This window comes from Mirounga angustirostris, unplaced genomic scaffold, assembly GCF_029215605.1.
Source record: "Mirounga angustirostris isolate CCGP_5_RB_7025 unplaced genomic scaffold, mMirAng1.0.hap1 SCAF_11, whole genome shotgun sequence".
Classification (NCBI taxonomy): Eukaryota; Metazoa; Chordata; class Mammalia; order Carnivora; family Phocidae; genus Mirounga; species Mirounga angustirostris.
The window spans coordinates 74,863,249-74,889,895 of NW_026991719.1; positions in this window are offsets into that span (position 1 = coordinate 74,863,249).

Here is a 26,647-nt window from a genome sequence, read left to right on the forward strand (position 1 = left end):
ATCAAGCCCTGTGTTGGGCTCTGTGCTTAGTGTGGAGTCTCCTTGAGATTCCCTCTCTTGCTCTCCCTCTGCCTCCCCTGCTCGTTCTCTCTCTCTCTCTCTCTCTCTCTCCTCTCTCTCAAATAAATAAATAAAATCTGTAGTAAACATAAATGACTGCTCCTGGCATCTGGGAAGATGGCAGTGGAGTAGGAGGACCCTAGGCTCACCTTGTCCCACAAATAAAGTTAGATAACTATCAAATCATCCTAAATACCCTAGAAATCGACCTGAAGACTGGCAGAACAAACTCAACAACTAAAGATGGAGAAGAGGCCACATGAAATAGGGTAGGATGTGTGGAGATGTGGCCTGGGAGAGAAACAGATTGTGACCACCATGATGGGGAGAGAGCCACAGTCATGGAGAAGAACATAAGACAAAGTAGCACACAGGGGAGTCCACACAGGGAAAACAAATCCCCATAGCAATTGGTTGGAAGCACAAGAGGCACTGAATTTCCTGAGTTCTTGCAACCACTGGGCTTGGGGACTGTTTTAAAGGTCAGCAAGCTTGGCTCAGGCAGAGTTCAGAGGGCATTGGGATAGCTCTTGGAGAGAAGACAGGGCAAACAGATTATGGACATACAGCATAGAAACAGTGATCTGAAGAGCACAAGGGACACACAGTGGGGAGGTTATTTGCTCATCTCAGAGCTTGTTCCAGAGAGGCAGCATTCACAGAGAGACCCTCCCAGGAACAAAGGAAATTGCAAGTGTCATTTCCCTCCCCTTCCCCTCCGGCCAAGCACAGGGCCACCTGTGGGAACCAGTGCAGTGCGGACACTCCCTACCTAATTTGGTCACACCAATCCCACCCTCTCCCAAGCTCCAGTGCAACTGCCCTTCTCAGTCACATTTGCTTCAACCCCAGTGCAGAACCGAGCCCCTGCCAAACTGTACCTCCCAACCCAGGAGTTTTGCAGGGCCTCACTTCTGTTGGGAGTGGTGACAGGTCTCATTTCACAAGTAGACCAGAGTACACCTAGTTGAAATGTGCCACATTTAAGCAAGGAACCAAACATTGTCCACAACAGGCAAAGAGAGCCTCTGCAGACAACAGCCCTGAAGGATAAAGCATCCAGGACAAAATAACAGAACACATGCAACACACATTGGAGACACTCCCTTAAGTGCCAGGCCCTGGGGAACAGGGGACTCTACACTGCAGGTCACTACAGGACCTCTTCTTCATAAGGTCAATACCCACAAGAAAAGGAGACATAACGGACTTTCCTAACACAGAGAAAGGCACAGAAACTTGGATGAAATGAGAAGACAGAGGAATTTGTCCCAAATGAAAGAACAGGAGAAGACCATGGCCAGTGAACTAAGTGGAACACATATCAATAACATGTCTAGTAGAGAATTCAAAGCTGTGGTCATGAAGATACTCACTGGACTTGAGAAAAGAGTAGAAGTCATCAGTGAGACCCTAAATGAAGATATAAGGAATCATATAGCAGAGATAAAGGGTTAAACAAATGAAGTTAGAGACACACTTGCTAGAATGTACAACAGAATGGAAGAAACAGAGGAACAAATTAATAACCTAAAAGACAGAGTAATAGAAAGTAATAGAAAGTAATAGAAAGTAATCAAGCTGAACAAAAGAAAGAAAAAAAGAATTGTGCCAAATGAGAATAAACTTAAAGAACTCAGTGATTCCATCAAACAAAATAACATTCATATTATAGGATCCTGGAAGAAAAAGAGTGAGAAGTTGGCTTCTCAGATGGCTTCACAGGTGAACTCTACCAAACATTTAAAGAAGAGTTAATACCTATTCTTCTTAAACCATTCCAGAAAGGTGGAAAAATAAGGAACACTTCCAAATTCATTATATTAGGCCAACATTACACTAATATGAAGACAAGATAAAGACACCACAAAAAGACAGAACTACAGGCCAATATCCCTGATGAACATAGATAGAAAAATCCTCAACCAAATACTAGCAAACCAAATACAACAATACATTAAAAAATTATTCCCCATGATCAAGTGGGATTTATTCCTGGGATGCAAGGGTTCTTCACTTTGGCAAATCAATCAGCATGATCCATCACATCAATAAGACAAAAGATAAAAACCACATGTTCATTTCAATAGATGCAAAAAAAAAAGCATTTGATAAACTACAACACACATTCATAATAAAAGCCATCAACAAAGTAGGTTTAGAGGAAACATATCTCAACATAATTAAGGCCACAGATGAAAAACATCATACTAAACAGGAAAAATGAGAGCTTCTCCCTAAGATCAGGAACAAGACAAACATGTGCACTCTCACCACTCTTTTTTAATACAGTTCTGGAAGTCCTAGCCACAGCGATCAGTTAACAAAGAGAAATAAAAAAGCATCCAAATTTGTAAAGAAGAAGTAAAATGTTCACTATTTGCAGATGGCATACTATATATGGAAAACCCTAAAGACACCATAAAAAAAACCTAGAACTGATAAATGAATTCAGAAAATTCATTAAGAAACATACTCTTATTATAGAGAATTCAGAAAATTCATAGAATATAGTACCAATGTGCAGAAATCTATTTCATTTCTATACTCTAATAATGAACCAACAGAAAGATAAATTAAGAAAAAATCCCATTTACTATTGTACCAAAAATAATATGCTATCTAGGAATAAACCTAACCAAAGAGGTAAAAGACCTATTCTCTGAAAACTATAAAACACTGATGAAAGAAATAGAAGACAACACAAAGAAATGGAAAGATATTCCATGCTTATGGCTTGGAAGAACAAGTAGTGTAAAAATGTCTATACTACCCAAAGCATTCTACACATTTAATGCAAACCCAATCAAAATACAACCAGCACTTTTCACAGAACTAGAACAATCTTAAAGTTCGTATGGAACCCCAAAAGACCCCAAATTGCCAAAGCTATTTTGAATAAGAAAAACAAAGCAGGAGACTTCACAATTTCAGACTTCAAGTTATAATAAAAAGCTGTAGTAATAAAAACAGGATGGTGCTGGCAGAAAAATAGACACGTAGATCAATGTAACAGAATAGAAAACCCAGACATTAACCTACAATCATATGGTCAATTAATCTTTGACAAAGTGGAGAATATCCAGTGGGAAAAAGACAGTCTCTTCAACAAATGGTGTTGGGAAAACTGGTCAGCTACATGCAAAAGAATGAAACTGGATCACTTTTTTACACCATACACAAAAATAAATACAAAATGTATTAAAACCTAAATGTGACACTTGAAGCAATAAAAATCCTAAAAGAAACCACAGGCAATCAGGTCTCTGGCATCGGCCATAGCAACGTTTTTATAGATATATATGCTGAGGCAAGGGAAATAAAAGCAAAAATAAACCATCAGGGCTATATCAAAATAAATAGCTTCTGCACAGTGAAGGAAACAATCAACAAAACTAAAACACAAAATTCTACATGTGGAACTACTAATACACTATATATTATTTAATTGATTTTAAATAAAATTAAAAATAAAGAAAAAATAAAACACAAGCTACTGAATGGAAGAATAAGATATTTGCCAAAGACATATCTCATAAAGGGTTAGTACCCAAATATATAAAGAACTCATAAACACTTTAAAAAAATAATCCAATTTAAAAATGGGCAGAAATCATGAACACACATTTCTCCAAAGAAGACATCTAGATGGCCAATAGACACATGAAAAGATGTCAATATCACTCATTATCAGGGAAATGCAAATCAAAACTACAGTGTGATATCACCTCTGACCTGTCAGAATAGCTAAAATCTACAACACAAGAAACAAGTATTGGTGAGTATGCACAGAAAGGGGAACACTCTTACACTGTTTGTGGGAATGCAAACTAGTGCAGCCACTCTGGAAAACAGTATGGAGGTTCCTCAAAAAGTTAAAAACAGAACTACCCTAAGATCCATCAACTGCACTACGATGTATTTACCCAAAGATTACAAAAATACTAATTCAAAGGGATTACTTGCACCCTGATGTTTTTAACAGCATTATCTACAATTGCCGAATTACAGAAACAGACCAAGTGTCCATCAATTGATGAATGGATAAAAATGTGGTATATGTATACAATGGAATATTACTCAGCCATAAAAGAAGAATGAAATCTTGCCATCTGCAACATTGATGGAGCTGGAGGCATAATGCTAGGTGAGATAAGTCAGTCAGAGAAAGACAAATACCATATGATTTCACTCATTTGTAGAAGTTAAGAAAAATGAGCAAAGGGGAAAAAATAGAAAGAAAGACAAATTAAGAAACATACTCTTATTATAGAGAATAAACTGATGGTTACCAGAGGGGAGGTGGGGGAATGGGTAAAATAGGTGATGGAGATTAAGGAGTTACACTTGTGATGAGCACTGGGTGATTATGGGAATGTTGAATCACTATATTGTACACCTGAAACTAATATAACACTGTGTGTTAACCATATGGTTAAGCATCTGCCTTCGGCTCGGGTCATGATCCCAGGGTCCTAGGTTCGAGTCCCACATCCAGCTCCTGGCTCAGTGGGGAGCCTGCTTCTCCCTCTGCCTCTCCCCCTTCTCATGCTCTCTCTCTTTCTCTCTGTATCTCTGTGTCTCAAATGAATAAATAAAATCTTAAAAAAAAGAAATTAATTTTTTAAAAAATAAAATTTTAACTATGTACATGTGCTACCAAGTCAAATAAATAAGTTTTAAGATAAAAAAAAAATACTGACTGTTCTTTCAACAATGGATATATCCATCACATATATGTGGCAGAAAAAGAAAACCATTAAATCAATGGAATTCTCTTTATGGGCCATTTTTAAAGTAAAAATTGTTATTTGATTAAGGAGATTAGAATCTTCTCAGATACTGAAGTCAAACAATGTAATAAATTGTGTCCTTAAGAGAGTCAATGGAAACCCAAGTTTGCTATTTCTCCCCCTTTAAAAATTTAATGGGCATTCTAAGACACAGTTTTATCACTGAAATGCTTACTTCCATTTAATCTTTTCAAAATATGCACATGCTTTCTATAACTTAGATTTAAAATATTTCTCTATCATTGCTCCTCTCCTTCTCTTATGTTAGAATGCAAACACCTGAATGATATTTGAAATTATGATGGATATAATGTGTCTTTTCTCCTAGAAATAGTTCTCAAGAACTGAGGTCAGCTTTTTGGGGAAAAAAAAAATACATTTTCCTGGAAGGAACAAACCTAAGGCAACTATAAGGATAAAAGAAAAAAAAATAGAAATAGTTTCCTTTTATTCCCAAATGATTTTTTCCTGTGATTCATTGAAAGCCAGACTACTTGTGAAGTAATGAATATTCAATAGAGCATTCTGCTACTACAGTGTTCTAAGTGAGATTGACCCAAAAACCAAAACCAAAACCCCCCCAAAAAACAAACCAAAAACAAAACAAACAAACAATAAAACATGCAACCAGCTATCATAGTACCACTCTAAAAAGTGTCTTTCAAATTTAACTATTAAGTATTTCCTTCTTAAGTATTTTTCATGGCAAAATATGCCCCTTGTTTTTCCTTTGGGAAAATGTTTAATTAGTATTATTTTATGTTTATTTTTCTTTTCACAAAGAAAAGGATGTCTATGATAATATTCCTTGCAAACACAAAGAGAAAATGAAACAAGGCATTGGTATACTTAGAATGCAGTGTAACAAAAATTATTTAATAAATATGCCCAGTCATATTCATATGACCAAGGAACTTTTAAAAAAATTCTCATCCTCTAAAGAACCTAAGGAAAAGATCATCAAATTTTTAAAAATTTATAATCAGTAAAATATTGATTATCCAGAACTCTCATTAGGTTTTCAACTCTTGCTATTACTAAATATGTATTTCAAATTTATATACTAAACATAGAAAATGTTTAAAAGATACTAAGCATAATTTTACTGTTCCTAATAATTGAGTGTCACCCTAATAAGTTCAAGGTGTACTAAACAGAACAGGAGTCTTTGCCCCACCATATTATCCTTTGTGAGCTTTTTTTTTGTCACCTCCTGGATGTAAGAAAATTCACTATGATTTTCTTCTGCCATCAGAGAACCTGCCTATAATAGTATCACTTCCCTTTCTTCATTTGCACCTTCCTTTCTCTAATGGCTTTAGAAACCAGATAATGAAGGCTTTTTGTCATTTTATTTTATTTTTTCAATTTGTTATTTAAATTCTAGTTAGTTAACATAGAGTGCAATATTGATTTCAGGAGTAGAATTCACTGGTTCATCATTTACATTCAACACCCCGTGCTCACCATAACAAGTGCCCTCCCTAATACCCATCACCCATCTAGACATTACCCTACCCACATCCCTCCACCAACCCTGTTTGTTTTCTATCATTAATAGTCTCATATGGTTTGTTTTCCACTCTCTCTCTCTCTTTTCCCCTCCTACATGTTCATCTGTTTTGTTTCTTAAATTCCACATATGAGTGAAATCATATGGTATTTTTCTTTCTCTGACTGGCTTATTTCACTTAGCATAATACACTCTAGCTCCTTCCATGTAGTTGCAAATAGCAAGATTCCAACCTTTTTTATGGCTGAGTAATATTTCTTTGTGTATGTATGTATATATATATATATGTATATATCACTTCTTCAACATAGTTAACACAGTGTTATATTAGTTTCAGGGGTACAATATGGTGATTCAACAAATCCATAATCACCCACACCCCACTTCCCCTCTGGTAGCCATCAGTTTATTCTCTATAATACTAGATGAGCTTGAGAAAAGCATAGAAGACACTAGAGAATCCCTTTTTGGAGAAATAAAAGAACTAAAATCTAAGCAAGTCAAAATCAAAAAGGCTATTAATGAGATGCAATAAAAAATGGAGGCTCTAACTGCTAGGATAAATGAGGCAGAAGAGAGAATTAGTGATGTAGAAGACCAAATGAGGGAGAACAAAAGCACTGAGATTAAGAGAGATAAACAACTACTGTATCATGAGGGGAGAACTCAAGAGATAAGTGATACCATAAAGTGAAACAATATTGGAATAATTGGGATCCCAGAAGAAGAGGAAAGAGAGAGATAGGCAGAAGGTATAATTCAGCAAATGATAGCTGAGAGCTTACTTAATCTGGGGAAAGAAACAGACATCAAAATCCAGGAGGCACAGAGAACCCCCTTCAAAATCAAGAAAAATAGGTCAACACCCTGACACCTAATAGTGAAATTTACAAATCTCAGAGACAAAGAGAAAATTCTGAAAGCAGCTCAGGACAAGAGGTCTGTAAACTACAAGAGTAGAAACATTAACAGCAAACCTATCCACAGAGACCTGGCAGACCAGAAATGACAGCCCTGATATATTCAGGGTGCTAAATGAGAAAAATATGCAGCCAAAAATACTTTAGCTAGGATGTCATTCAAAATAGAAGGAGTGATAAAAAGCCTCCAGGACAAACAGAAACTAAAAGAATTTGTGATCACCAAACCAGCCTTACAAGAAATATTAGAAGGGGTATTTTAATCAAAGAGAGAGCCCAAAAGTATCAAAGACCAGAAAGGAAGAGACAACTTTACAGGAAACACAATGGCACTAAATTCGTATCTTGCAATAGTTACTCTGAATGCAAAAGGGCTAAATGCCCCAATCAAAAGACACAAGATATCAGATTGGATACAAAAGCAAGACCAATTGATATGGTGTCCACAAGAGACATATTTTAGATAGAAAGACACCTCCAGATTTAAAATGAGGGGATGGAAAATCATTTATCATGCTAATGGACATCAAAAGAAAGTTGGGATGGCAATCCTTATATCAGACAAATTAGGTTTTAAAACAAAGACTGTAATAAGAGTTGAGGAAGGACACTATATCATACTTAAAGGGTCTATCAAACAAGAAGATCTAACAATTGTAAATATTTATGCCCCTAACATGGGAGCAGCCAATTATATATTATATATAATATAATTTATATATTACATATTTAATATATATAATTATAATTAATATGCCATATTAATTGTATACAATAAAATTAAATATAATATATAATAATATTAATTATATATAATATAATTATATTACATATATAATATTATATATAATATATCATATAATTATATAATAATTATTATAATTAATTGGTTTATATAATATATATTATATAAGCCAATTAATAACAACATCAAAGAAACACACTAATAATAATACAATAATAGTAGGGGTCGTTAACACCCCCCTCACAGCAATGGACAGATCATGTAAACAGAAGATCAACAAGGAAATAAGGGCTTTGAATGACATACTGGATCAGATGGCCTTCACAAATATATTCAGAATATTCCACCCCAAAGCAACAGAATACTCACTCTTCTCGAATGTACATGGAACATGCTCCAGAACAGATAACATCCTGGGTCACAAATCAGGTCTCAACCAGTACCAAAAGATTGGGATCATTCCATGCATATTTTCAGACCACAGCGCTTTGCAACTAGAACTCAATCACAAGAGGAAAGTCGGAAATAACTCAAATACATACAGGCTAAAGAGCATCCTACTAGGGAATGAATGGGTCAACCAGGACATTAAAGAAGAATTAAAAAATTTTGTGGAAACAAATGAAAATGAAAACACAACTGTTGAAAATCTTTTGGATGCAGCAAAGGCAGTCCTAAGAGGGAAGTATAGAATACTACAAGCCTTTCTCAAGAAACAAGAAAGGTCTCAAATACACAACCTAACTCTACTCTTAAAAGAGCTGGAGAAAGAACAGCAAATAAAGCCTAAACCCAGCAAGAGAAGAGAAATAATAAAGACCAGAGCAGAAATCAATGAAATAGAAACCAAAAGAACGGTAGAACATATTAATGAAACTAGCTTCTGGTTCTTTGAAAGAATTAACAAGATCAATAAACCCCTGGCCAGACTTACCAAAAAGAAAAGAGAAAGGACCCAAATAAATAAAATCATGAAAGAGAAGTGATCACAACTAATCCAGGAGACATACAAACAATTATAAGAACATATTATGAGCAACTATATTCCAACAAATTAGTCAATCTGGAAGAAATAAAAGAAGAAATGGATGCATTCCTAGAGACATATAACTACCAAAACTGAACCAGGAAGAAATAGAAAACCTGAACAGACCCATAAAAATCAAGGAAATTGAAGCAGTAATAAAAATTTTCCCAAAAAACAAGAGCTCAGGGCCGGATGTCTTCCCAGGGGAATTCTACCAAACATTTGTTTAATTAACATATAATGTATTAATTGTTTCAGGGGTACAGGTCTGTGATTCATCAGTCTTCCACAATTCACAGCACTCACCATATCACATACCCTCCCCAATGTCCATTACCCAGCCACCCTATCCCTCCCACCCCCCTCCACTCCAGCAACCCTCACTTTATTTCCTCTGATTAAGAGTCTCTTGTGGTTTGTCTCCCTCTCCAGTTTCATCTTGTTTCATCTTTCCCTCCCTTCCCATATCATCTTCTGCCTTATTTGTCAAATTCCACATATCAGTGAGATCATATAATTGTCTTTCTCTGATTGACTTATTTTGCTCAGCATAATACCCTCTAGTTCCTTCCATGCCATTGCAAATGGCAAGATTTCATTTTTTTGATGACTGCATAATATTCCATTTCTACCAAACATTTAAGAAAGAATTGGTACCTATTCTTCTGAAGCCCTTTCAAAAAACAGAAATGGAAGGAAAACTTTCACTCATTCTATGAGGCCAGCATTACCTTGATCCCCAAATCAGACAAAGACACCACCAAAAAGGAGAATTACAGACCAATATCCCTGATGAACATCAATGCCAAAATTCTCAGCAAAATACTAGCCAATAGGATCCAACAGTACATTAAAAGGATTATTCACCACGACCAAGTGGGATTTATTCCTGGGCTGCAACTGGTTCAACATCTGCAAATCAATCAATGTGATACACTACATAAGTGAAAGAAAGGACAAGAACCATTTGATCCTCTCAATAGATGCAGAAAAAACACTTGACAAGGTAAAGCATTCTTTCTTGATTAAAACTCTTCACAGTGTAGGGCTAGAGGGTACATGCCTCAATATCATAAAAGCCATTTATGAAAAACCCACAGTGAATATCATTCTCAATGGGGAAAAAAATGAGAGCTTTTCCCCTAAGATCAGGAACATGGCAGGGATGTCCACTATTACCACTGCTGTTCAACATAATACTAGAAATCCTAGCCTCAGCAATCAGACAACAAAAGGAAATCAAAGGCATTCAAATTGGCAAAGAATTCAAACTCTCATTCTTTGTAGATGACATGATACTCTATGTGGAAAACCCACATATTGGGGTGCAGGTACCCTTTTTGAATCACTACATTTCACCTCAAAATTGCTAGAACTCACACAGGACTTCAGTAAAGTGGCGGGATATAAAATCAATACACAGAAATCAGTGGAATTTCTATACACCAACAATGAGACAGAAGAAAGAATTAAGAAGTCCATCCCATTTACAATTACACCCCAAATCATAAGATATCTAGGAATAAACCTACCCAAAGTGGCAAAGGATCTGTACTCAGAAAACTATATAATACTCATGAAAGAAATTGAGGAAGACACAAAGAAATGGAAAAACTTTCCATGCTCATGGATTGGAAGGAGAAATATTGTTAAAATGCCTATGCTACCTAGAGCAATCCACTCATTCAATGAAATCCTTATCAAAATACCATCAACTTTTTTTCACAGAACTGGAACAAATAATCCTAAAATTTGTATAGAACCGTAAAAGACCCAGAATAGTCAAAGGAATGTTGGAAAAAAAGAAAAAAAAAAACTGGTTGTATCACAATTCCGGACTTCAAGATCTATTACAAAGCCGTAATCATCAAGAGAGTATGGTACTGGCACAAAAACAGACACATAGATCAATGGAACAGAATAAAGAACCCAGAAATGGGCCCTCAACACTATGGTCAACTAATCTTTGACAAAGTAGGAAAGAATATCCAATAGAAAAAAGACAGTCTCTTCAACAAATGGTGTTGGGAAATTTGGACAGCCACATGCAGAAGAATGAAACTGGACTGCTTTCTTACAACATACACAAAAATAGACTAAAAATTGATGAAAGACCTAAATGTGAGACAGGAATCCATCAAAATCCTAAAGGAGAACACAGGCAGCAACCTTTTGACCTCAGCCACAGCACCTTCTTGCTAGACACATCTCCAAAGGCAAGGGAAACAAAAGCAAAAATGAACTATTGGGACTTCATCAAGATAAAAAGCATTTGCACAGCAGAGGAAATAGTCAACAAAACCAAAAGAAGACTGACAGAATGGGAGAAGATATTTGCAAATGTCTTATCAGATAAAGGGCTAGTATCCAAAATCTATAAGGAATTTATCAAATTCAACACCGAAAGAATAAATAATCCAATCAAGAAATGGACAGAAGACATGAACAGATATTTCTCCAAGGAAGACATCCAAACGGCCAACAGACACATGAAAAAGTGCTCAACATCACTCAGCATCAGGGAAATATAAGTCAGAACCACAATGAGATACCACCTCACACCAGTCAGAATGGTTAAAATTAAGTCAGGAAATGATAGATGTTAGCAAGGATGCGGAGAAAGGGGAACCCTCCTACATTGTTGGTGGGAATGAAAGCTGGTGCAGCCAGCCACTCTGGAAAACAGTATGGATGTTCCTCAAAAAGCTGAAACTAGAGCTACCCTATGACCCAGCAATTGCCCTACTGGGTATTTACCCCAAAGATACAAAAGGGTACCTGCACCCCAATATTTATAACAGCAATGTCCACAATAGCCAAACTATGGAAAGAGCCCAGATGCCCACTGACAGAGGAATGGATAAATAAGATGTGGTGTATACACACACACACACACACACACACACACACAATGGAATATTACACAGCCATCAAAAAATGAACTCTTGCCATTTGCAATGATGTGGATGGAACTAGAGGGTATTATGCTAAGTGAAATAAATCAATCAGAGAAAGACAATTATATGATCTCACTGATATGGGGAATTTGAGAAACAAGGCAGAGGATCATAGGGGAAGAGAGGAAAAAGTGAAACAAGATGAAACCTGATCGGGAGACAAACCATAAGAGACTCTTCTTAATCAGAGGAAACAAAGTGAGGGTTTGCTGGAGGGGAGGTGGTTGGGGGGATGGGATAACTGTGTGATGGACATTGGGGAGGGTATGTGTTGTAATGAACACTGGGAATTATATAAGACTGATGAATCAGATACCTGTACCCCTAAAATAAATATAACATTATATGTTAATTAATTGAATTTAAATTAAAAAAAATAAAACCAAAGTCATTTTTCTGGGAACCATCATCATACCCAACAATTTTTTTCTTCATTTACTGTCTTAACCTCACATTCTATTGTCTTGCACACTAAGAACGGTTTGAATGTTGAGGTACTTATTATTGGGTTAAATTGAATTAGATAGTCTTAAATAAGTATTCAGTTTCATTATCAGGGCACAGAATATGTGACTAAATGGACTATGACCAAATTTGCAGACAGTGACAGAGGTGTCTGAGCTTCTGTACTCACATTATGCCCTCCTGCCATAATTCATCATCATCATGAATGGGTCATATCCACCATAGGTGGTTTTCATTTGGCAAAACCATGTTTCCTATCAAAGCACTCTCTGCCATCTTGAATTTGCCCCAAATGGCAATTTATATTATTGAAGATGAAATCATTTGGGATAACTTTATTATTTTTTAAAGGTTTAACACCAATTTATTATCTTACAGTTCTGTAGGTTGAAGTGTGACATGGTTCCCACTGGGCTAAAATCAAGGTGTTGAGAGGAACTTTCTTTCTGGTGGCTTTAGGGGAAAATTTGTTTCCCTGCTCATTTGGGTGCTTGGTAGGATTCAATTTTTTGCTGTCATAGGGTTGACATCTCTTTCCTTGATGGTTGTCAGTCGAGAGCTGTTCCCAGCTTCTAGTGGCCAAATGCATTCCTTGGGTTATGGATTCCTTCCTCATCTTCAAAGCCAGCAACAATGGATTGAGTCTCCTGCTTTGAATTTCTCCTGCCTCTTCTTCAGTCTCACCTCCCTGACCCAAACTTCTGCCTCCCTCTTCCACTTTTAAGGACTCGTGTGATTAGATTGAGCCCACCTGGATAAACCAGGCTAACTTCCTCATCTCAAGGTCTTCAACTTTAATCACATCTGCAAAGTCCATTTTGCCATATAAGATATGTATTCACAGGTTCTGAAGATTAAGATGTGGACATCTTGGGGGGGGGCATTATTCTGCCTACCACTTAACCAATTTTCTAGTTCAAGGGAAGACAAATCTTAATTCTCCTATTTTCTTTCTTTCTTTCTTTTTAATAGGTTCTATGCCCAACATGGGGCTTAAACTCATGACCCTAAGATCAAGAGTCACCTGCTCTACCAACTGAACCAACCAAGGACCCCTAATTCTATTCCTCTTGTGTGATTTCTTTTTTTTTTTTTTAATTTTCATTCAATTAGCCAACATATAGTACATCATTAGTTTCAGATGTAGAGTTCAGTTATTCATCAGTTGCATATAACACCCAGCCTCATGTAGGATTTAAAAAGAATTTCTTCAGGGCATCTGGGTGGCTCCGTTGGCTAAGTGTTTGACTTTGACTCATGTCATGATCTCAGAGTCCTGTGATTGAGCCCCATGTCAAGCCCCATGTCAGCCTCCCCACTCTCCACTCAGTGGGGAGTCTGCTTGTCCCTCTGCCCCTCCCCCCACTAATTTTCTCTCTCTCTCAAATAAATAAACCTTATAAAAAAGAGTTTCCTCCACCAGGACTAACTACCCAATGCATAGCTTGTGTACATTTAAGAGATTCTAATTTAGAACCTGAAAGACGGAAGGGTCCATATTTCTTCTCTGCCCTTCCCTTCATGCACATATCTGGCTTTCCTACTAGACTGTAAATTTTTTAGAGTATAAGCATTGGGTCTTAGGAAACATTACATCCCACACTGTACTGTACAGTCCATGTAATAATTGTTAGTTTTAAAGAATGACACTAATGGGTCTCTTCCTATGCTGAAGACTGAAATGAGATTTACAATCCAGGATTTTTTAGGACATTTCATCACAGTTGCTGGGGATGGAAATGTTAGGATTCTACAGGTGAAAACAGGACAAATCAAGATTAGGAGAGTGCCCTTTGGTGTGGAATGAAAAGGGATGGATTTGAACCCCTTTTTACCATTTTGTAAGAGATTGGCAGTGGAAGTGGAGATTTCCTATATTCCATAACCATGCCAGTAGCAACTAGGGTAGAGCCTCAACTGAAGAGCAGAATGGGACCCATAATGCTAGAGCTTGTTATCAGTTTATGAAGTAGAAGCAGTGAAAGTGGCAGGTGGCTACAAATAAAAGGACTAAAAGGCATTCCTCTGGTAGCACGGGGTACAGAAAAGTTGCTCAAATTATAGGAGCAAGTCACAATTCTTTATAAGACAACTGTCCTGAAGTGCATAAATGTTATCTTCTAGATTTAGCAGTTACAACCAGAAAGCATTACATTTGAGGACAGGGGTCTAATTTTTCCAAAGTATTAAAGTGAAAAATGAGAGAGCTATATAAATATACTATGTTTTCAGTGACTGAACCAAATTAGGTGTTCTTAAACTGAAGTACGTAGTGTCAAGAGTCTGTGACCTACTGAATTATTAAGTAAAAACATTTCTGTACACAGCTTTTGGTGGATCATCCATAGCTTTCATCATATTCTTTTTTTTTTTTAAAGATTTTATTTATTTATTTGACAGAGAGAGACACAGCGAGAGAGGGAACACAGGCAGGGGGAGTGGGAGAGGAAGAAGCAGGCTTCCTGCCGAGCAGGGAGCCTGATGTGGGGCTCAATCCCAGGACACCGGGATCATGACCTGAGCCGAAGGCAGACACTTAACGACTGAGCCACCCAGGTGCCCCAGCTTTCATCATATTCTTAAGGGAGCTTCTGAGCCCACAGAAGCTTAAGACCACTGATAGAGTTACTATTTAAGTTTCCTTTTTACATATTGTTTATTATGTTTCATTGAAGCCTAAAACAGTTGTCTTTTAACAAAATATGTTGCTATTTCTAAAGAACACTGATTTTTTCTGTAGAAAACTCAGGCAACTTTATAACTCAATATTTTAATACTAAACATTACAACAATAATTTTTTTTGGTGATTTTTCAGACTTTGCAATTGCACAAGACAAATATTTATTTTACTTAACAATAAAATTCTGAAGCAATTGATAGGTACCATTAGAATACTAGGTTAATTTGGAAATGCTTAGAATTATTACTAATGACAAAAAAAATTAGATTCTATTTAGACCAGAAGGTTAACCTAATCTCATTGTACTTGCTATTATTTTATAAAAGAGCTAAAAATTTTCAATCATTTGAATTAATAAAATAATATTAAGCTATTAAAAATAACCACTAAGTATAATATTTTCTTTCAAATTTTTATTTAAATTCAAGTTAGCTAACATACGGTATAATACTAGTTTTAGGTGTGAATGTAGTGATTCACCACTTAACATACAACACCCAGTGCTCGTCACAAGAGCCCTCCTTAATACCCAACACCCATTTAACCCATACCCCTGCCCACCTCCACTCCAGTAACCCTCAGTTTGTTCTCTAGAGTTAAGAGTCTGTTTTATGATTTGCTTCTCTTTTTATTTCTCTCCTACGTTCATCTGTTTTATTTCTTAAAATCCACATATGAATGACCTCATATGATATTTGTTTTTCTCTGACTTATTTTACTTCGAATAATACTCATTAGCTCCACCCACATCATGGCAAATGGCAAGATTTCATTCATTTTTTATGACTGAGTAATATTTCATTGTGTATATATATATATACCACCTATTATTTTTTTGTTATTTATTTTTTATTATGTTATGTTAATCACCATATATTACATCAGTTTTTGATGTAGTGTTCCATGATTCACTGTTTGCATATAACACCCAGTGCTCCATGCAGTACATGCCCTCTTTAATACCCATCACCAGGCTAACCCATCCCCCTTCCCCCTTCCCCTCTAGAACCCTCAGTTTGTTTCTCAGAGTCCATAGTCTCTCATGGTTCATCTACCCCTCCAATTTCCCCCCCTTCATTTCTCCCTTCCTGCTATCTCCTCCTCCTCCTCCTCCTCCTCCTCCTCCTCCTCCTCCTCCTCCTCCTTCTTCTTCTTCTTCTTCTTCTTCTTCTTCATCTTCTTTTTCACATATAATGTATTATTTGTTTCAGAAGTACAGGTATGGGATTCAACAGTCTTACCCAATTCACAGTGCTCACAATAGCACATACCTTCCCCAATGTCTATAACCCAGCCACCCCATCGCTCCCACCCCCCACCACTCCAGTAACCCTCAGTTTGTTTCCTGAGATTAAGAATTCCTCTATCAGTGAGGATATATGATATATCTTCCTCTGATTGACTTATTTCGCTCACAAGAGTACCCTCCAGTTCCATCCACGTCATTGCAAATGGCAAGATTTCATTCCTTTTCATGGCTGCATAATATTCTATGGTACATATATACCACATCTTCTTTATCCATTCATCTGTCGATGGACATCTTGGCGCTTTCTAGAGTTTGGCTATTGTGGACATTGCTGCTATAAACATCCTGGTACACGTACCCCTTCGGATCCCTACATTTGTATCATTGGGGTAAATACCCAGTAGTGCAATTGCTGGGTCAGAGGGTAACTCTATTTTCAACTTTTTGAGGAACCTCCATACTGTTTTCCAGAGTGGCTGCACCAGCTTGCATTCCCACCAACAGTGTAGGAGGGTTCCCCTTTCTTCGCATCCTCACCAATATCTGTCGTTTCCTGACTTGTTAATTTTAGCCATTCTGACTGGTGTGAGGTGGTATCTCATTGAGGTATTGATTTGGATTTCCCTGATGCCGAGCGATGTTCAGCACTTTTTCATGTGTCTGTTGGCCATTTGGATGTCTTCTTTGGAAAAATATCTGTTCATGCCTTCTGCCCATTGCTAGATTGGATTATTCTTTGGGTGTTGAGTTTGATAAGTTCTTTATAGATTTTGGATACTAGCCCTTTATCTGATATGTCATTTGAAAATATCTTCTCCCATTCTCTCAGTTGTCTTTAGGTTTTGTTGACTGTTTGCTGTGCAAAAACTTTTTATCTTGATGAAGTCCCAATAGTTCTTTTCTGCCCTTGCTTCCCTTGCCTTTGGCGATGTTTCTAGGAAGAAGTTGCTGCAGCTGGGAGGTCAAAGAGGTTGCTATCTGTGTTCTCCTTTAGGATTTTGATGGACTCCTGTCTCACATTTAGGTCTTTCAACCATTTGGAGGCTATTTTTGCGTGTGGTGTAAGGAAATGGTCCAGTTTCATTCTTCTGCATGTTGGTGTCCAATTTTCCCAACACGATTTGTTGAAGAGACTGTCTTTTTGCCATTGGACATTCTTTCCTGCTTTGTCGAAGATTAGTTGACCATAGAGTTGAGGGTCCATTTCTGAGCTCTGTCTTCTGTTCCATTGGTCTACGTGTCTATTTTTGTGCCAGTACCATACTGTCTTGATGATGGCAGTTTTGTAATAGAGCATGAAGTCTGGAACTGTGATGTCATCAGCTTTGCTTTTCTTTTTCAACATTCCTCTGGCTATTTGAGGTCTTTTCTGGTTTCATAAAAATTTTAGGATTATTTGCTCCATTTCTTTGAAAAGAGTTGATGGTATTTTGATAGGGATTGCATTGAGTGTGTAAATTGCTCTAGGTACCATTGACATCTTCACAATATTTGTTCTTCCAAACCATGAGCATGGAATGTTTTTCCATTTCTTTGTGTCTTCCTCAATTTCTTTCATGAGTATTTTATAGTTTTCTGAGTACGGATTCTTTGTCTCTTTGGTTAGATTTATTCCTAGGTATCGTATGGTTTTGGGTGCAATTGTAAATGGGATTGACTCCTTAATTTCTCTTTTTTCTGTCTTGTTGTTGGTGTATAGGAAGGCCACTGATTTCTGTGTATTGATTTTATATCCTGCCACTTTACTGAATTTCTGTATGAGTTCTAGCCGTTTTGGGGTGGAGTCTTTTGGGTTTTCCACATAAAGTATCATATCATCTGCAAAGAGTGAGGGTTTCACTTCTTCTTTGCTGAGTCAGATGCCTTTTATTTCTTTTTGTTGTCTGATTGCTGTGCCTAGGACTTCTAATACTATGTTGAATAGCAGTGGTGATAGTGGACATCCCTGCCGTGTTCCTGACCTTAGGGGGAAAGCTCTCCATTTTTCCCCATTGAGAATGATATTTCCTGTGGCTTTTTCATAGATGGCTTTTATAATATTGAAGTATGTACCCTCTATCTCTATATTCTGAAGAGTTTTGATCAAGAAAGGATGTTGTACTTTGTCAATGTTTTTTTCTGCATCTATTGAGAGGATCATATAGTCCTTGTTCTTTCTTTTATTAATGTATAGTATCACATTGATTGATCTGTGGATATTGAACCAACCTTGCAGCCCAGGGATAAATCCCACTTGGTCATGGTGAATAATCCTTTTAATGTACTGTTGGATCCTATTGGCTAGTATTTTGGTGAGAATTTTTGCATCCATGTTCATCAAGGATATTGGTCTGTAATTCTCCTTTTGGATTGGGTCTTTGTCTGGTTTGGGGATCAAGGTAATGGTTGCCTCATAAAATGAGTTTGGAAGTTTTCCTTCCATTTCTATTTTTTGGGGCAGTTTCAGAAGAATAGGTATTAATTCTTTGAATGCTTGGTAAAATTCCCCTTGGAAGCCATCTGGCCCTGGGCTTTTGTTTGTTGGAAGATTTTTGATGACTGCTTCAATTTCCTTAGTGGTTATAGGTCTGTTCAGGTTTTCTATTTCTTCTTGGTTCAGTTTTGGTAGTTGATACATCTCTAGGAATGCATCCATTTCTTCCAGGTTATCTAATTTGCTGGCATATAGTTGCTCATAACATGTTCTTATAATTATTTGTATTTCTTTGGTGTTGGTTGTTATCTCTCCTCTTTCATTCATGATTTTATTTATTTGTGTCCTTTCTCTTTTCTTTTTGATAAGTCTGCCAGGGCTCTTACCAATCTTATTAATTCTTTCAAAGAACCAGCTCCTAGTCTTGTTGATCGGTCCTACTGTTCTTTTGGTTTCTATTTCATTGATTTCTCTTCTGATTATTATTTCTCTTCTCCTGCTGGGTTTAGGCTTTATTTGCTGTTCTTTCTCCAGCTCCTTTAGGTTTGGGTTTGGTTGTGTATTTGAGACCTTTCTTGTTTCTTTTTTTTTTTTAAGATTTTATTTATTTATTTGAGAGAGAGAATGAGATAGAGAGAGCATGAGGGGGGGAGGGTCAGAGGGAGAAGCAGACTCCTCGCTGAGCAAGGAGCCCGATGCGGGACTTGATCCCGGGACTCCAGGATCATGACCTGAGCTGAAGGCAGTCGCTTAACCAACTGAGCCACCCAGGCTCCCCCTTTCTTGTTTCTTGAGAAAGGCTTGTATTGCTATATACTTTCCTCTTAGGACTGCCTTTCCTGAATCCCTAAGATTTTGAACAGTTAAATTTTCATTTTCATTTGTCTCCATGAATTTTTTTAATTCTTCTATGATTTCCTGTTTGACCCATTCATTCTTTTGTAGGATGCTCTTTAGCCTCCATGTATTTGAGTTCTTTCGGACTTTCCTCTTGTGAGTGAGTTCTATTTTCAAAACATTGTGGTCTGAAAATATGCAGGGAATGATCCCAATCTTTTGATACTGGTTGAGACCTGATTTGTGACCTAGGATGTGATCCATTCTGGAGAATGTTCCATGGGCACTAGAGAAGAATGTGTATTCTGTTGCTTTGGGATGGAAACTTCTGAATATATCTGTGAAGTCCATTTGGTCCAGTGTGTCATTTAAAGTCTTTATTTCCCTGTTGATCTTTTGCTTAGATGGTCTGTCTATTTCAGTGAGGGGGTGTTAAAGTCCCCCACTATTATTGTATTGTTGTTGATGTGTTTCTTTGCTTTTGTTATTAATTGGCTTATATAATTGGCTGCTCCCATGTTAGGGGCATAGATATTTACAATTGTTAGATCTTCTTATTGCATAGACCCTTTAAGTATGATATAGTGTCCTTCCTCATCTCTTATTATAGTTTTTGGTTTAAAGTCTAATTTGTCTGATATAAGGATTGCCACTCCAGCTTTCTTTTGGTGTCCATTAGCATGGTAAATAGTTTTCCACCCCCTCACTTTCAATCTGGAGGTGTCTTTGGGTCTAAAATGAGTCTCTTGCAGACAGCATATCGATGGGTCTTGTTTTTTTATCTAATCTGATACCCTGTGTCTTTTGATTGGGGCATTTAGCCCATTTACATTCACGGTAACTATTGAAAGATATGAATTTAGTGCCATTGTATTTCCTGTAAGGTGACTGTTACTGTATATTGTCTCTGTTCCTTTCTGGTCTATGTTACTTTTAGGCTCTCTCTTTGCTTAGAGGACCCCTTTCAAGATTTCTTGTAGGACTTGTTTCGTGTTTGCAAATTCCTTTAGTTTTTGTTTATCCTGGAAGCTTTTGATCTCTCCTTCTACTTTCAGTGAAAGCCTAGCTGAATATAATATTCTTGGCTGCATATTTTTCTCATTTAGTGCTCTGAATATATCATGCCAGTCCTTTCTGGCCTGCCAGGTCTCTGTGGATAGGTTTGTTGTCAATCTAATGTTTCTACCATTGTAGGTTACAGATATCTTCTCCTGAGCTGCTTTCAGGATTTTCTCTTTGTCTCTGAAACTCGTAAGTTTTACTATTAGATGTCTGGGTCTTGACCTTTTTTATTGATTTTGAGGGGGGTTCTCTGTGCCTCCTGGATTTTGATGCCTGTTTCATTCCCCAAATTAGGGAAGTTCTCTGCTATAATTTCCTCCAATATACCTTCTGCCCCCCTCTCTCTTTCTTCTTCTTCTGGGATCCCAATTATTCTAATATTGTTTCATCTTATGGTTCACTTATCTCTGGAATTCTGCCCTCGTGATCCAGTAGTTGTTTATCTCTCTTTTTCTCAGCTTCTTTATTTTCCATCATTTGGTCTTCTATATCACTAATTCTCTCTTCTGCCACATTTATCCTAGCAGTTAGAGCCTCCATTTTTTATTGCATCTCATTAATAGCCTTTTTGATTTTGACTTGGTTAGATTTTAGTTCTTTTATTTCTCCAGAAAGAGTTTCTCTAATATCTTCCATGCTTTTTTCAAGCCCAGCTAGTATCTTTAAAATCATCATTCTGAACTCTAATTCTGACATCTTACTAATGTCCGTAATGATTAGGTCCCTGGCAGTCGGAACTGCCTCTTGTTCTTTTTGTTGAGGTGATTTTTTCTGTCTTGTCATTTTCTCCAGAGGAGAATAGATGAATGAGAGAACAAAATGTTAACAGGGTAACAATGACCCCAGCAAAATATACACTAAACAAATCTGAAGAGACCTGAAACCAGGGGAAAAGAAAGGGAAAGAAAGAAGAAAGAAAAAGAAAAGAAAAAATATATAAAAACAAACAAACAAAAAAAGAGAAAATAATCAAATATGATCAGGCTAGTGCATAGATCAGTGCCACACACTAGATTTTGGGCATATTTTGGTCTGTTAGAAGAAAGTCTCTCCCAAAATTTTAAAGAAAGAAAAAATTATATATGTACAAAAATAAGGGTAAATATGATGAAGGGATGGAATATGACTGTAAGTTGAAAATTATAAAATATTTTACAAAAGGAATTGATAAGAAGTTGGTTGAAAAAAGAAAGAGGATTTGAAAAAACAAAACAAAACAAAGGGAGAGCATGTGAACAGGCAGGATATTAGAAAAAAGCCATACTCTAGAGATTTAGGATATATCTCGGTCTGTTAGAAAAAACTGTATCCCAAAAATTTAAAGACAATACAATTTATATATATATACCAAAAATAAGGTTAACTACTATGAAGGGATAGAATATGACTCTAAAAGTGAAAAATAAAAAAGATTTTTTAAAAAGGGATTGATAAGATGTTGGTTGAAAAAGGGAAAAAGAAAAATTCAAACAAAGAAAAAGAAAAAGAAAGTTAAAAAATTAACTTTGAAAGACTAAAGAATCATGGGGAAAAAAGCCATGAATTCTATATGCTGTTTTCCCTTAGCACTGGAGTTCTGCCGTTCTCATTGATTGTTAAACTTGATCTTGGCTGGCTGTTCTTGCTGATCTTCTGGGGGAGGGGCCTGTTGCCATGGTTCCCAGATGTCTTTGCCAGAGGCAGAATTTCCCCACCCTTGCCCGATCCGGGCTAAGTAATCTGCTCCAGTTTCCTCTCGGGAGCTTTTGTTCCCTGCAAGCTTTCCGGACAGCTTTGGAGGATGAGAGTGAAAATGGTGGCCTCCCAACTCCGCCCCAGAGGAGCTGAGAACTTGAGGCCCTACTCCTCAGTGCACTCCCAGAGAAAAGCAGTCAATCACTCCCGTCTCCCTGGTCTCCGGCGCACTCCGTGCTCACCCAGCCTGTGACCGAGTGTTTCTATCTCTGGCACACGACCCCATTTGGAGTCTCCAAACCCAGTAGATCTCTGTGGTGCACTCCCATGCTACTCCCCGCCCTGGGGAGGAAGGGGGGTCTCCCCAGATCTGCTGCCTGTTGGGTCTCTGCTGGAAGAGCAGTGGCTTGACTGTGCCATGGATCACGGTTTATTGCAACCCCAAGCTGAGAGACCACTCCTCGGCTCCATCTCTGCAGCCAGCTTCCCTGCTCTGATACCTGTGAGCTCTGCTGTACTCAGTCTTTCTGTGACCCCGAGGGTCCTGAGACCACAGTGTCCCAATGAGGGTTCCACCGCCCACTTAGCCACTGGAGCGACGTCCCTCAGCAGAGCCGACTTCTAAAATTTCCGATTTTGTGCTCTGCTGCTCTCTCACTTGCCGGTAGCGGCTGACAGAGGCCCCCTCCCCCGCTGTCTATTTTCCTGAATATTGGCCTGGGATTCACTTTTCCGCATGTCCTACCTTCCAGAAAGTGGTCACTTTTCTGTTCAGAGTTGCTGCTATTCTTTTCTTCGATCTCCTGTTGAATTCATAGGTGTTCAGAATGGTTTGATCCCTATCTAACTGAATTCCTGGGACCAGACGAAATATAGGTCTCCTACTCCTCCGCCATCTTGCTCCTCCCTACCATCTATTCTTTATCCATTCATCATTCAATGGGCATTTGGACTCTTTTCATAGTTTGGCCATTGTTGATAATGTTGCTATAAACATCAGGGTGTATGTATCCTTTCAAATCAGTGTTTTTGTATCATTTGGGTAAATAATTACTAGTGAAATTGCTGGAACATAGGGTATTTCTAATTTTAACTTTTTGAGGTGACTCCGTACAGTTTTCCAGAGTGGCTGCACAGTTTGCATTCCCACCAACAGTATAAGAGTGTTCCCTTTTTTGTGCATCCTCACTAACACCTGTTGTTTCCTGTCTTGTAAATTTTAGCCATTCTGAGTGGTTTGAGGTGAGATCTCATTGTAGTTTTCATATGTATTTCCCTGATGATGAGTGATGTTGAACATCTTTTTATGTGTCTGTTGGCCATCTGTAGGTCTTCTTTGGAAAAATGTTGATTCATGTCTTCTACCCATTTTTCTAACTGGATTATGTGTTTTTTTGATGTTGAGTTTGAAAAGTTCTTTATATATTTTGGATACCAACCCTTTATCAGATATGTCATTTGAAAAAATCTTCTATTCTGTAGGTTGCCTTTTATTCTTGTTTATTGTTTCCTTTGCTTCACAGAAGTCTTTTATCTTAGTGAAGTCCCCAACAGTTTATTTTTGCTTGTTTCCCTTGCCTCAGGAGACAGATCTAGCAAGAAGTTGCTACAGCCAATGTCAAAGAGGTTGTTGCCTGTGTTCTGTTCAGGGTTTTGATGGTTTTCTGTCTTACATTTAGGTCTTCCATCTATTTTGAATTTATCTTTGTGTATGGTGTGAGAAAGTGGTCCAATATCATTCTTCTGCATGTTTCTGTCCAGTTTTCTCAACACCATTTGTTGAAGGGACTTTTTTTCTGGTGGATAGTCTTTCCTGCTTTGTCAAAGATTAGTTGGCCATATAGTCGTGGGTTCATTTCTGGGTTTTCTATTCTGTTCTATTGATTGATGTGCCTATTTTTGTGCCAGTACCATACTGTCTTGACCAATGCAGCTTTATAATATAACTTGAAGTCTGGAATCATGATGCCTCCAGCTTTGCTTTTCTTTTTCAAGATCACTTTGGCTATTCAAGGTTTTTGTGGTTCCATGAAAATTTTAGGATTGTTTGTTCTAGCACTGTGGAAAATGCTGGTTGTATTTTGATAGGAATTGCATTAAATGTGTAAATTGTTTTGGTTAATATACACACTTTAACAATATTTTTTCTTCCAATCCATGAACATGAAATGTTTTTCCATTATTTTGTGTCATCTTCCATTTCTTTCATCAGTGTTTTATACTTTTCAGAGTAGGGATCTTTTACTTCTTTGATTAGGTTTATTCTTATGTACATTATTGTTTTGGTGCAATTGTAAATGGGGACAATTCCTTGATTTCTCTTTCTGCTGCTTCATTATTGGTATATAAAATGCAACAGATTTCTGTACATTGATTTTATATCTTGCTACTTTACTGAATTCATGAATCAGTTCTAGCAATTTATTTTTTTTGGTAGAGGCTTTTGGGTTTTCTCTATAGCGTGTGATGTCATCTGTAAATAGTGAAAGTTTGACTACTTCCTTGTCAACTTGGATGTCTTTTATTTCTTTTTATTGTCTGATTGTTGTGGCTAGGACTTCCAGTACTATATTAAACAACAGTGGTGAGAGTGGACATCCCTGTTTTGTTCCTGACCATAGAGGAAAATCTCTCTGTTTTCCCAGATTAAAGATGATATTAGCTGTGGGTTTTTCACATAAGACCTTTCTTATGAGGTATGTTCCCTCTATCCCTAGTTTGTTGACGGTTTTTAATCAAGAATGGATGATGTAATTTGTCAAATGCTTTTTCTGCATCTATTGAGATCATATGATTCTAATCCTTTCTCTTATTAATGCAGTGTATCAAGTTGATTGATTTATGTTCATTGAACCACACTTTCAGCCCAGGAATAAATCCCAGCTGATTGTGGTGAGTGATTCTTATTATGTACTGTTTGGATTCAGTTTGCTAGTATTTTATTGAGAATTTTTGCATCCATGTTTATAAGGGATATTGGCCTATAGTTCCCTTTTTTAGTGGAGTCTTTGTCTGGTTTTGGTATCAGGGTAATGTAGGAGTTTGCAAGTTTTCCTTCCATTTCTATTTTTTGGAACAGTTTGAGAAGAATAAGTATTAACTCTATTTTCAATATTTGGTAGAATTTGCATGTGAAGCCATGTGACATTGGACTTTAGTTTGTTGGAAGATTTTTGATTACTGTTTCAATTGCTTTCCTGGTTATGGGTCTATTAAAATTTTCTAATTCTTCCTGTTTCAGTTTTGGTAGTTTTTTATAATTCTAGGAATTTACTCATTTCTCCCAGGTTGTACAATTTGTTGACAAATAGTTTATCATAATATTCTCTTATAATTGTTTGCATTTCTGTGGTGTTCGTTGTTATTTCTCCTCTTTCATTTGTGATTTTATCTATCTGAGTCCTTTCTCTTTGTGATAAGTCTGGCTAGGGGTTTATCAATTTTATTAATTTTATCAAAGAACCAGCTCCTGGTTTCATCAATCTGTTCTACTGTTTTTGTTTGTTTGTTTCTATGTCATTTATTTCTGCTCTAATCTTTATTACTTCCCTTCTGCTGCTGCTTTAGGTTTTGTTGTTCCTTCTCTAGCTCCTTTATGTGTAGGTTTAGGTTGTTTATTGGAGACTGTCCTTGCTTCTTGAAGTAGGCCTATATTGCTATATACTTTCCTCTTAAGATTGCTTTTGCTGCATCCCAAAAGTTTGGGATTTTTAATGTTTTAATTTTCATTTGTTTTCATGTATTTTTTTATTTCTTCTTTGATTTCCTGCTTGACCCATTCATTGTTTAGTAGCATGCTGTTTAACCACCATGTATTTGTGGTCTTTCCAGATTTTTTCTTTTTTTTTTTTTCCAGATTTTTTCATGTGATTGACTTCAAGTTTCATAGCATTATGGTCAGAAAATATGCATGGTATAATCCCAATCTTTTTGTACTTGTTGAGGCCTGATTTGAGACCTAGTATGTGGTCTCTTCTGGAGAATGTCCCACGTGCACTAAAAAGAATATGTATTCTGCTGCTTTAGGATGAGATGCTCTGAATATATGTTAAGTCTATCTGGTCCAGTGTGTCATTCAAAGCCATTGTTTCTTTACTGATTTTCTGCTTAGATGATCTGTCCATTGATGTAAGTGGGGTGTTAAAGTCCCCTACTACTACTGTATTATTATCAATGAGTTCCTTTATGTTTGCTATTAATTGCTTTATATATTTGGGTGCTCCCATATTGATGCCAAAAATGTTTATATTT